Consider the following 12,553-nt stretch of genomic DNA (forward strand, 5'->3'; position numbering starts at 1 on the left):
TATATATATATATATATATATATATATATATATATATATATATATATATGAATGAATCAATATTCTCATATATGTAACAGAAAAGTATAATTCTTAACCCATTGTATCTTCCCAACCTGAAACACATTAGGTAAAGAGAATTGTTAAAGATTTGTTAAAATTCACATGAACTAAAATTGGACGTTTAGAATTGTATTCTTTTAGTCAATTCCAATAAAGAGCTATTGTGAAATGGTAACTATAAAAGTCTATATTATAATTGGTCACAGAGGCATAGCATTTTAAAAGTTCCTCTAGTATCATTTCTATAAGAATATCCATAAAGAAAAGGTGATTTGAAAATTCCTAATTTTATATAAAAGGTAAAGGAAAAAAGAAAGAAATTATTGTGATATAATAAACTTTTCTGTCACCATTTTAATTTCCCACTAGTGGAGAAAAATCACGATAAAAATATTATTTTTTAAAATTATTAGTCATGCTTTTATGTAAAAATTCGGAGGTATATTTCTAAATAGGTACATAAACTATAGTTTTTAAGCGTTTGAAAATTGTTATTTGGTGAATTGCTGTCTTTGAATTTATGATCACTTTTAAAAATTTCCATAGCTCACCATATTTTTACATACCTTCCTTAATAAAATGCCATAATACCAAAATACTGTGATATATGAATTTTCAAGTAGTTTAATGTTTTATCTTACATTTTTTTATTTTCCTCTGGAAGCTATATCATATCACAGAACAGACATGCATCAGCCAACTTTAGGTTATGGCAGAATGCAAACTCAGCTAATTTAGGAACATTACAGTTTTGCTCAAAGCAAATAGATTTTCATTTTAATTGTTACATAAATTTTAAATGCATTTCATGAGTGTACTTATTTTCTAAAAATTTTTATATTCTCTAAAAGAATTCCTGCTTACTTGTAAAGTGTTTAAAACATGAAAGTTTTATATATGCTAAATATAGTTTATAACAGAAGAAAAGATCCATATGGTTGAAAATATGTGTAAGTTGCTATGGAGTCTTTAGGGCTGATATTGAGGTGTTTTCTCATTCGTGAGAGAAAACTATGTGTGTAGGCTTTAACACCAAAATTTGAAACATTTTCTGCAAGTCTAGGTGCACTGATCTTTCTCAAGCTCCTTTATCTAACCGTTGGTGTAAATCACTTGTTAAATTAATACTTTCCATATGCCAGGCACTGTGCCACATGCATTCTTTTTCTTATTATCTCAATTTCATAAACAAAGAAAGAAGCTTAGAAACATTAACTTACTCTGGGCCATGTTGTACAGAGTCAGAATTCATATGTTGGTCTTCATGTCTCCAAGACCCGTGTACTTAACCATCATGCGATTGGACCTTGTTTTAAGGTGTATAGTGCTTTGTCGCTTGCAAAAGAGATTTCAGACAGCACTGTTCAGGTGGACTACCTGAAAATCAATTTGGTGCAGCTTTACTGAGCATTTAACATTGGCAAGGCATATAGCAGCTTCCATGTTTAAGGTTCTGAGCTAGACCCACTAGGGGAAGAAAACAAAATGAGAACTGCTTCTAGTGTAGTATAAGAACTGCTAAACTAATTCTTAATGGATCAACCATATTTGCTACTAATATCTGACCCAATGACCAAATTTTATTTATCAAGGAAATATACTTTGAAATAAGTGAAATAACGTAATGATAAACATTCTTTATAAATATTAATACAATTACAATAACTTATAGCCCTATTAGAATAAAGTCTACATTGACTTGAACGGGTTGCACATTGTATTATCTTTATTTTTTTAAGAACTCTTGGGGGTCTTCAATAATTTTTTTTATGTTTTATTTTTTGAGAGAGAGAGAGCAAGTTGGGGAGGGGCAGAGAGAGGAGGGGGACAGAGCATCTGAAGTGGGCTCTGCTTTGACAGACTGACACCAGCAAGCCTGACATGGGGCTCAAACCGATGAATTGCAACCTTATGATCTGAGTCCAAGTCAGACGCTCAACTCACAGACCCACCCAGGCACCCCATATAGATAGATAGATAGATAGATAGATAGATAGATAGATAGATAGATAGATATAGGTATAGATATCTATCTTTATATATATCTATATATCTATAAGATATCTATATATCTTAATGTATATTTATATCTTTATGCTCACCAAGACTTATTTTGCCTGAAACTATAGAAAAGATTTTCCCTAAAATAACAATAGCTAACATTTATTGCACCAAACATTGATGTGCATTATCTGATTTAATCCTAACCAACCAACAAGGTAGGTGCCGTTATTTGTTATCTCTATTACACAGTGAGGAAACTAAGGCATAGAGATAATTAATTTGGTCAAGATTACAGAAGGAAGCCAGGACTCAAACTGTCTAACTGCAGATCCTCTGCTATGTCACTGTGCTCTACTGCCTGAAAGAACAAAATAGAAATAGCTCATTCTGTTAAAAAAACACTCTGCTCTGAATTCTCCATGTTGCTAACTCTACTTTAGTGCAGCCATTGTTTTACTTTTTCTAAACCATCTCACCCTCTTCACATCTGATGACTATATAACACTAATTTGAAAGTATTTTTCTTATAATTCCTATTTTGTAACCTATTGATCTATCTTAAGCAGGCGTTGTATGTACACCATTCTTTTTTCTTCCAGCTTTATTGAGATATAATTGACATATAACATTGTGTAAGTTTAAAATTTACATTGTGTGATTGGATACACTTATGTATTTTGTTAGTTACCACCACAGCATTAGCTAATATCTCCATCATGTCACATAATTACCATTACTTTCTGGTGGTGAGAACATTTAAGATTTACTCTCTTAACAACTTTCAACGAGTTAATACACAATTATTAAGTATATTCACAGTGTTGTACATTAGAGCCTCAGAAATGATTACTCTAACTAGAAATTTGTACCCTTTGATCAACATTTTGCCATTTCCCCCATTCCCCAGCCCCTGCTAACCACCATAATACTCTGTTTCTATGAATTCAGGGTTTTTTTATTTCACATATAAATGTAGCTATACAATATTTGTCTTTTCTCTGTCAGACATTTCACTTAGCTTAATGCCTTCAAGTTCCATCTATGTTGTTGAAAATTTCAGGATTTCCTTTCTTTTTCATGGATGAATAATATTCCATCATATATTTGTGGGGGGTGTGTGTGTGTGTATCTCCATATAGGGACACTTGGGTTGTTTCCATATCTTGACTATTACGGTTAATGCTGTAATGAATATGGGAGTACAGATATGTCTTCAGTATCCTCTTTTCATTTCCTTTGGATATATACCCAGAAGTGAGATTGCTGTTGGTAGTTCTTTTTTGTTTTGTTTTGTTTTCTTTTATTTTTTGAAGAACCCCGTACTGTTTTTCACGGTGAAGATACCAATTTATATTCCCACAAACAGTGAACACAGGTTTCCTTTTCTTCATAGTCTCACCAGTACTTGTCATGTCTTGTCGTTTTGATGATAACCAGTCTAACAGTTGTGAGGTTATATCTCATTGTGGTTTTTATTTGAATTTTCTGCTGATTACTGATGTTGACCATCTTTTCATGTAGCTGTTGGCCATTTTGTAGATCTTCTTTGGAAAAATGTCTATTCAGGTCCATTGGCCTTTCTAAAATTTTGTTGTTATTGAGTTGTATGAGTTCTTTATATATTTTGGATATTAATCCACTATTAGATAGATGGTTTGCAAATATTTTCTCCCTACTATAGGTTGCTTTTTCATTTTGTAGATTATTTATTGTGCTGTGGAGAAGCTTTTTAGTTTGATGTAGTCCCATGCTGTTTTTGCTTTTGTTGCTTGTGCTTGTGGTATCACATCCAAAGAATCATTGCCAAGACCAGTGTCAAGGAGCAAAGGAAAAAAAACTGCTTTCTTCTAGGAGTTTTACAGTTTCGGGTTTATATTTAAATCCATTATGCATTAATTTTTTTTTTAATTTTTTTTTTCAACGTTTATTTATTTTTGGGACAGAGAGAGACAGAGCATGAACGGGGGAGGGGCAGAGAGAGAGGGAGACACAGAATCCGAAACAGGCTCCAAGCCATCAGCCCAGAGCCTGACGCGGGGCTCGAACTCACGGACCGCGAGATCGTGACCTGGCTGAAGTCGGACGCTTAACCGACTGCGCCACCCAGGCGCCCCAATTATGCATTAATTTTTATGAGTGTTGTAAGATAGGGTCCAATTTCATGTGATTATCCAGTTTTCCCAGCACCATTTATTTAATCCTTTCCTAATTGAGTATTCTTGGTTCCCTTTTCAAATCTTAATTGACCATATACCTGAGGGTTTATTTCGGGGGTCTTGATTCTGTTCCTTTGGGTTTGTGTCTGTTTTTGTGCCAATACCATTCTGTTTTGATTTATGAGTTTGCAGTATATCTTGAATCAGGAATGTGATGCCTCTGACTGTTCTTCTTTCTCAGGATTTGTTTGGCTATTTGAGGTCTTTGTAGTTCCATACAAATTTTAGGATTATTTTTTTTTTCCACATTGAAAATTTTTTAATTTTTTTTTTTTTCTAAGTAACCTCTACCTCTGTTGTGGATCTTGAATTCACAATCCCAAGACCAAGAGTTGTGCACTCCACTGACTGAGCCAGCCAGGTGCCCCTGCATTGAAATTCTGATAGAGAATTGAATCTATAGATGGCTTTGGGTAGTATGGATTTTTAACAGTTTTAATTCTTTCAATCCATGAAATCCAGTATTTTTCCATTTCTTTATATCTTCTTCGATTTCTTTCCTCAAAGTCTTATTTTTTCAGTATACAGATCTTTAACTTTCTTCGTTTAATGTATTCCTAAATACTTCATTTTTTTTGGTGCTGCTGTGAATGGGATTGTTTATTTATTTTTTCAGATACTTCATTGTTAGTATATGGAAACGCAACTGATTTCTGGGGACACCTGGGTGGGCTTAGTCGGTTCGGCAACTTGGTTTTGGTTCAGGTCATGATCTCACAGTTCATGGGTTCAAACCCCGTGTTGGGCTCTGCACTGACAGCATGGAATCTGCATGGGACACTTTCTGTTTCTCCTTCTCTCTCTCTCTCTTTCTCTCTTTCTCTCTCTGCCCTTCCCCCACTTGCACATGTTCTCTCTCTCAAAAATAAACATTAAAAAAAAATAAATACAACTAGTTTCTGTATGTTGATTTTATACCCTAATCGCTTCTCGGCCTTTTGGCTAAGATCAAGTGTGATTTTATACCCTGAAACTACTGAGTTTGTTGATTAATTCTAACAATTTTTTAGTGGAGTCTTTAGAATTTTCTATGTAAGATTATATCATGTGCAAACAAAGACAATTTCACTCTTTTTTTTTTTTCCCCCCCCTGATTTGAATGCATTTTATTTCTTTATCTTGCCTGATTGTCCTGGCTAGGACTTCTAGTATTATGTTGAATAGGAATGGTGAGAATGGGCACCCTTGTCTTATTCCTGATCTTAGAGGAAGATGTTTCAATCTTTATGTATATACTACCATGTTCTCGGGGCGCCTGGGTGGCACAGTTGGTTAAGCGTCCGACTTCAGCCAGGTCACGATCTCGCGGTCCGTGAGTTCGAGCCCCGCGTCGGGCTCTGGGCTGATGGCTCAAAGCCTGGAGCCTGTTTCCGATTCTGTGTCTCCCTCTCTCTCTGCCCCTCCCCCGTTCATGCTCTGTCTCTCTCTGTCCCAAAAATAAATAAAAAACGTTGAAAAAAAAAATTATACTGCCATGTTCTTGATGAGCAAATTCACTGAGAATTTGGTATAGAGGGAATAGAATTTGGGTATAGGTATAGGGTATAGAATTTGAAAGGATGTGTATTTTGTCAAATGCCTTTCTACATCTATAGAGAATATCATATGATTTTTATTTTTTAAATGTGGTGTTTCACATTGATTAATTTACATAGGTGAAACCATCCTTGTACCCCAAGGATAAATCCAACTTGATCTTGGTATATAATTCTTTTAATGTGGAGTTGAATTCGGTTTGCTAATATTTTGTTTAGAATTTTTGCATCTATATTCATCAGGAATACTGGTCTGTAGTTTTGCTTTCATGTAGTATCCTTATCTGACTTTGGTGTCAGTGTAATGTTTGACCTTGTTAGTTGAGTTTGGGAGTGCTGCTCCTTCTTTATGTATATACTACCATGTTCTTGATGAGCAATTTGAACCTATTGAATCCTTAACTGCCTTTGATTCTTTAGGTGGATTGAGGACTGGTTTTTTCCCTGAATGGTCTATAAATTATTTATTTACACATACATATAAACATATGTGTGTTTTCATCTCTATTTATAATATAGAGATAGAGAGATAGCATTGCTTGGGTATCAAAAATAAGTAGAGATAACATTACTTGAATATCAAAAAAAGTTACAGCTTTTTATTGTGTATAAGGCTTTACACATGTGAATTCATTAGTCTTTGAACAACCCTTCATAATATTCATATTTTAAATATGAGAAAACTGAGATTTATAAAGGTAAATCTTTTCCAAGGCCATACATTATTATTTTCTAATAATCCACAGAAAGGGAATTTCATTGTTTGCAGTTATTTGGTATATTATTTTGATATACTGCTAAATTCCATGGCAAAAACTGTACAAGGAACATGATAATTAGCATAAAAATAATTTTCCAGACGCTTTCATGTTTTCTTTTTGATTTTAACATTTCTGTGTTGTACTCTCAAATTTTTTGCTTTTTTTTGTTGACAGTGATTCATAACTGACTCATAATTTGCTTGTGCATATTAATTCAGAAACTGACTAGAGGCACTTTTTATTCTATTTTATTTTATTTTACCAGCTGGCCCTTCTGGTGGTGGTGGGTGTTTACTTGCACACCCCAGAGTGACTTCCACCTGCAACCGCAGCTGGGTATTGATTCAACAACGATAAAGTACCTGGCAGACACTGAATTTTATTTTGTATAAGCTAATCCCTTGACTTGAATTGCATATCTTGGCATTGTATGGTAACTTTTCTTATGGTTGTATAATTTTTATTTCTTTGAGAGTATGTGTAGTATTATAATATATTTAGAAGTATATGGCTTGTATATTCTGTAACTTGAAGAAAATGATGAAATAATGTCAATATAAATATTGTAGGATCTTTGTGATTTGGTGGTCTATCCTAGGAAAGAGTAATATAATTTTTGCAGATACTCTTTTACAAAGTTTCAAGAATGATTTAAGAACCCAGACTTTGCCAATAATTCTGATTTGTGTTCTTACAGTTTCTCTAATAATTTTTGGAGAAAATTATCAATTATTTTATAACAATTTATAATATAGTGTTTTTTCATTTAATTTATAAGGCTTTAAATTTTTTTTTAAAGTCAAACAACTTTCTTGAAGCTAGAAATTTACCTTTTGTATTTTGACTGTAACCTGATTGCTTATTATCTGGGAAGTCAAGTCCATATTTACACATGTGCATGTGTCATCCAAATTTCAGAATAGTGTCATCCTTATATTGTAACATTTTTTATGTCTACATTTGGAGTGGTAAACTGATCAAATTACTTTTACTTTTTAAACTTACATTTTATTTGAGGGTGCCTGAGTGGCTCAGTTGATTAAGCATCCCACTTCAGCTCAGGTCATGATCTCATAGTTGATGAGTTCAAGCCCCAAGTTGGCTCTGTGCTGACACCTCAGAGCCTGGAGCCTGCTTAGGATTATATGTCTCCCTCTCTCTCTGCCCGTTCCCTGCTTGCACTCTGTCGGTCTCTTTCTCTCTCAAAAATAAATAAACATTAAAAATTATGTTTTTTAAACATAATATATAATACATAATTTTTAAATTATATTTTATTTGGATTAAAGGAAAGTTACTGCTGTTTTTCTCAATGTTTGAAAAAGAGGATTTGTTTATGTGTAGTAAATTTCAATTATATAAATCCTCTGTATTATAATATAAAATGATACAATTAGAAGATTTTAATCATAGAATAAATTTTCTGGTCCCTTATACGTCTTTACTCTGAATGTTTTGAGGTCATTGTTAGCTTTGAGAAGGAAAGACTTAAGAGACTACAATACATGCCTTTGAATATTTGGAAGATTTCTAAAGATCTGCAGTGGTTGTGAGGTTGAAACTAAGTGGCATCTAAAGCCCCTTCCCATTCACAGTCCCTTGCTGTTTTATTTAAGGAAGACAGAGTGAGAAAAACAGAATTTCTCAAGGGATAAACAGATCCTTCAGAGTAAAGAAGACCTTCAAAACAAAATAAAAGAATTTTTGACTGGGGGAGGCTTAGATCACAGTTGGAAAGTAGGCCAGTCTTATAGTTACCCAAATTTCTCTCTTGCTCCTCAAGTAGCTTTGACTAGCTGAGTGGTGACATCATTCAGGAAAGATGAAGAAGCATCTGGAGGCCAGCCTACAAAATGCGTACAAAAAAGAAGCATTTGTATGAGTACTGTTACAGAAGGTTCCAAGCCTCCATGAAGGACCGCATCTTTCACCCTGTCATGTGCTCCTAAGACCGAAGGGAAGAGCTTTGTTAACTCTGATGACGTTTATGCTTTCTATCCCCCCGACTAGTAGAAGCTGAAATTCCAAATAATAGAAAATAGTAATGGGGAAAAAGAATTCATAAGAGAAAGTAGGATCTTTTTTCGAATTATTACAAATTCTTGTAAAATCATAATGTAGTTCCAGGTTTTGTAGCATTGTTAAATTCCAAAAAGTGATATTGTTGCTCAGGTTTTTTCCCCCCACTGCTTTATCGTAATTGCCATGTTTAATGAAATACTGGTGCATTCCTTGTCTACAGTTATACCTTGCCTCTCAGAAGATGAAAAGCGTACTTACTGGGAGTCAAGGGTGCTTGTCCTGAAACTCCTACCCCTTTGTTTTGTGACCTTAGATAAGTCATTTAACCTTTTCAAATTTCTTAATGGATAAAATTTAAAGGTTATATTAGGGAACATCTAAGCTCTACTATACTTTCTCAGGCTCTGCGACATGGAAATCATTCCACAGCCAGATTTTATACCTACAGTTTGTCATTGGAATCTGTCACATTTATTTTCTGTACTGACAGTACAGATGTGTAAACTGGCTAAAGATGTGATTTTGTTCGTCACAGAGCAGGTAGAAAAATTTCTTTTAGATCTTTATCTGTATGATTTTTCTTCCCCAAGTGAAACTTGAAAATCACTATATGAAAACTGCTGACCTCCTGTGGTTGCTTTTTTTTTTTTTTTTAATCAAGATGGGAGGGTGAAGAGAGGAGTAGGTAATTAAGCAAAAACAAGAAGTCGAGTCTCCCCTTCCAGCTAACATCTGAAGCTTTTCCTAGTAATTATTTTTTGGGTTTCCCTTCTGATCCCACAACCAAGTGTTTTAATTTTGTTTTATTTGTAGTTTCTATTTTTATTTATTTATATTTTTGCAGGAACATTTTTAATCATATTATTGAAAATTAAGATCACAGGCGAGGACTGGCAATGCAATTATTATTCTGTATTGTCAATTAAAAAGAAATCCATATGCCTTTTCTCTGGCATGTATTTAAAGCAGACAAGGCAGGAATTTAATGATAACTTGTGTTTTTTCCTGGGGAAAAACCAGCTTATTTCTGCAAGCCCATAGGCATGGGCGATACTTTTTCTCCAAAAACCTCTCTGTATCCATACAAATCTTTGTGTAAGTACAAAATAAAAGCCTCAGAATTAAGCCTATAAAGCATAGAGGAAAGAGCTTGTCCTAAAAGACCGTGGGTAAGAATTTCATGAGGCATATTATAGTAAAACAATTACGCATGTTAAACTTCCATAAATAATTCTATTTTTCTTTTTCTTTTCTTTTCCTTTTTTTTTTTTTTTTTTTTTTTTTTTTTACACATGAACATCAAAAGTGATGATTTGAAGTTTTGGCATCATTGATCCATCCTAAAGCCTTTCCTCCAGTCAGTTTTGTTACATGGCACCTTCATATGTTACCGTGACCATGTCATCAGCTGAGAGAAGGAGTCTTGTCTTCCCTTTTTCTGAGCCAGGAGGGCCTTCTCCCTCCATTCAGTCTACTTCCTGTACTGTTGATCTCTACCTAGTAGAAGTATACAGGTGGTCCGTTAGGGTGATGGTAAAAATGAACTGTTCATTTTTATTTCATACTTTATGAATTCAAGCAGAACAGGACAAATTCTTCAAGCCATTTAAGATGGTGTTTTGTGTGTTAAAAGTCATTCCCAGCCATTTTGATTCTTGAGTTTTGATAAGGCACATATCACTTAGGATCTGTTTTGTGGGAAATACTTGACTGAAGTATACACTTTGCAAAGGATGGTACTCAACATGAATTCAACATTAATGTTCAATAGTATTTCCCCCTCGATCATTTTTCCTTATTATCCTTTTAATAAGGATAAATAAATCACTTTTCCTTATTATCAGTTTACAAATATATAAAGTCATTTATATGATGGACTATTTTTTAAGTGCTTTTAATTTATCATGTACTGTGCTAAGTATTGTATATACTGGTATACCATTTACTCACCATCTCTGAAAAATTGGTTATTATCTGTATTTTATAGATAAAAAACAGAGTTTGGACAGGTTAAATAGCTTGTTCAAAGTCCCACTTCAGAAAATACCTCAGCTGGTATCGAAGGCCCTTTCTGAATTATAACTAAGCTCATTCTCTTAACTACTGTAATTTCTGTCTTTTTCTTAATTCCCTTGTAAGATAAATAATCCTTTTATGTACAATTTGAAGAGTAATTCCCACTTTAACCACAATTCCGACTTCTGTTTTGAACTTTCTGGAATTGCAACGTGTATATTTATTTCTCTACATGTAAAATTAAACAAATTTGTATTTTGGAAAGAACTAAGTAATAGAGTACAAAGTTCCATCACTGGATTTTCTCTTTGGGAAAAATTTGGGAAGAAAAAGAACTACCCAAGACTTTACATAGTAACACATGCAAAGGAAAGTAATTTTTGACTTAATATTTTTTTAAAAAATGTATCTAGAAGGAGACTCATTTTATTCCTAGAGATGCAGTTAAGCTGCTTACATTCAAGCTTTTTGCCAAAGTTAAGCTAAAAGAAACTAAGCTACTGAAATAGTTGAAACAATTATTACCAGGTTTGAGATCCTCTTTAGATTAATAAATAACATTAGTTATTAGATTAATAAATAACCATTAGTTAGCATCATGTTTGCAAGTTGCTTCCACAGTTGTTTGTTTGTTCGAGTTCTCTTTGCCACGTCACCACGCTGAAATTAGTGCAACATTTTCAGTTCTTGTGTTTTGGATGAAAATCAACCATTCTGGCTGGTTAACAAATCAATTTTGAGACAGAACAAAGATTAGAAGAATCATCTCATTGTGTCTCAATGCCTGATAAGAAAATAAACAAAAAGCCGGATGCTAGAATGTTTTTCCCTGAGGAATTGATGGTGTTTTTATTTTAAGTTCTCCCTACTAGAGATTGTGTCATCTGTGAAAATTATTTATTTCATTAAAAACTCGGAGAGGGGCGCCTGGGTGGCGCAGTCGGTTAAGCGTCCGACTTCAGCCAGGTCACGATCTCGCGGTCCGTGAGTTCGAGCCCCGCGTCAGGCTCTGGGCTGATGGCTCGGAGCCTGGAGCCTGTTTCCGATTCTGTGTCTCCCTCTCTCTCTGCCCCTCCCCCGTTCATGCTCTGTCTCTCTCTGTCCCAAAAATAAATAAAAAAACGTTGAAAAAAAAATTTAAAAAAAAAAATAAATAAAAACTCGGAGAAAATGACTGAATGTGTAGGTGTATGAGAGAAGGGTATATGTTATGGGTAGACGTTTGATATTATACAAATGCCTGTATTTATTTACTTTAAACATGTTTTCTGCTACATGGACTCTGTTTTTCTGACCCATTGATTCACCATTAAATGTTCTAGGACCTCTGGGTCTTTGTTCTAAAGACAGGGCAACAAAGATGGAGAGTATATTCCATAAGAAAGAAAGTGGATGCAATTTAGTTGTAGTAATATTTTTGCATTCATACAGCAACAATTAGCAACCACTAAATTGCACTCAGTTATTTACTCCCTCTCTGCTTAGAATACCTGTATGTTTTTCCTACAGATGGAAAGGATATTTTCACTTGCTACATCTTTTAATTATGACATTCAAACATGAAGAATGACAGATGAAATGACTCAGTGGTTTCTCATGAAGGTCATAGGACAGTTTAAGATTTATATGCCTGTGAGCCATTCAATAACATTTTTAAAAACTGAAAAACTAAAAAAAAATTAAAATACTGAGATTTTAACCTTTTTTTTTTAACTTGGAAAAGAAATTGATTAAAATATGAATAAAATGTTAAGAACAAGATGAAAATAATTGAAAAGAATCACTGAAAAGTTTAGAATAAAATTATTCTAAAAGTGAACAAATTTATTTTACAACTATTTTATATTGAACAAAGAAATTGGAGAAATATAAAAGTAATATATATGAGGTCATTGCAAGCCAGAAATTCATATTCTATAGAAAGTGCGTTCCTAAA

At 33.7% G+C, this 12,553-nt stretch overlaps 1 protein-coding gene across 3 annotated transcripts in view; it reads left to right on the forward strand.

Annotated features, from left to right (window-relative positions):
• KIAA0825 (KIAA0825 ortholog) overlaps positions 1–12,553 on the forward strand; it is a 391,857-nt gene that overhangs the window by 66,336 nt on the left and 312,968 nt on the right. The gene's annotated exons all lie outside the window — the stretch shown is intronic.

This window comes from Herpailurus yagouaroundi, unplaced genomic scaffold (assembly GCF_014898765.1).
Source record: "Herpailurus yagouaroundi ecotype Mexico unplaced genomic scaffold, PumYag 29, whole genome shotgun sequence".
NCBI lineage: Eukaryota > Metazoa > Chordata > Mammalia > Carnivora > Felidae > Herpailurus > Herpailurus yagouaroundi.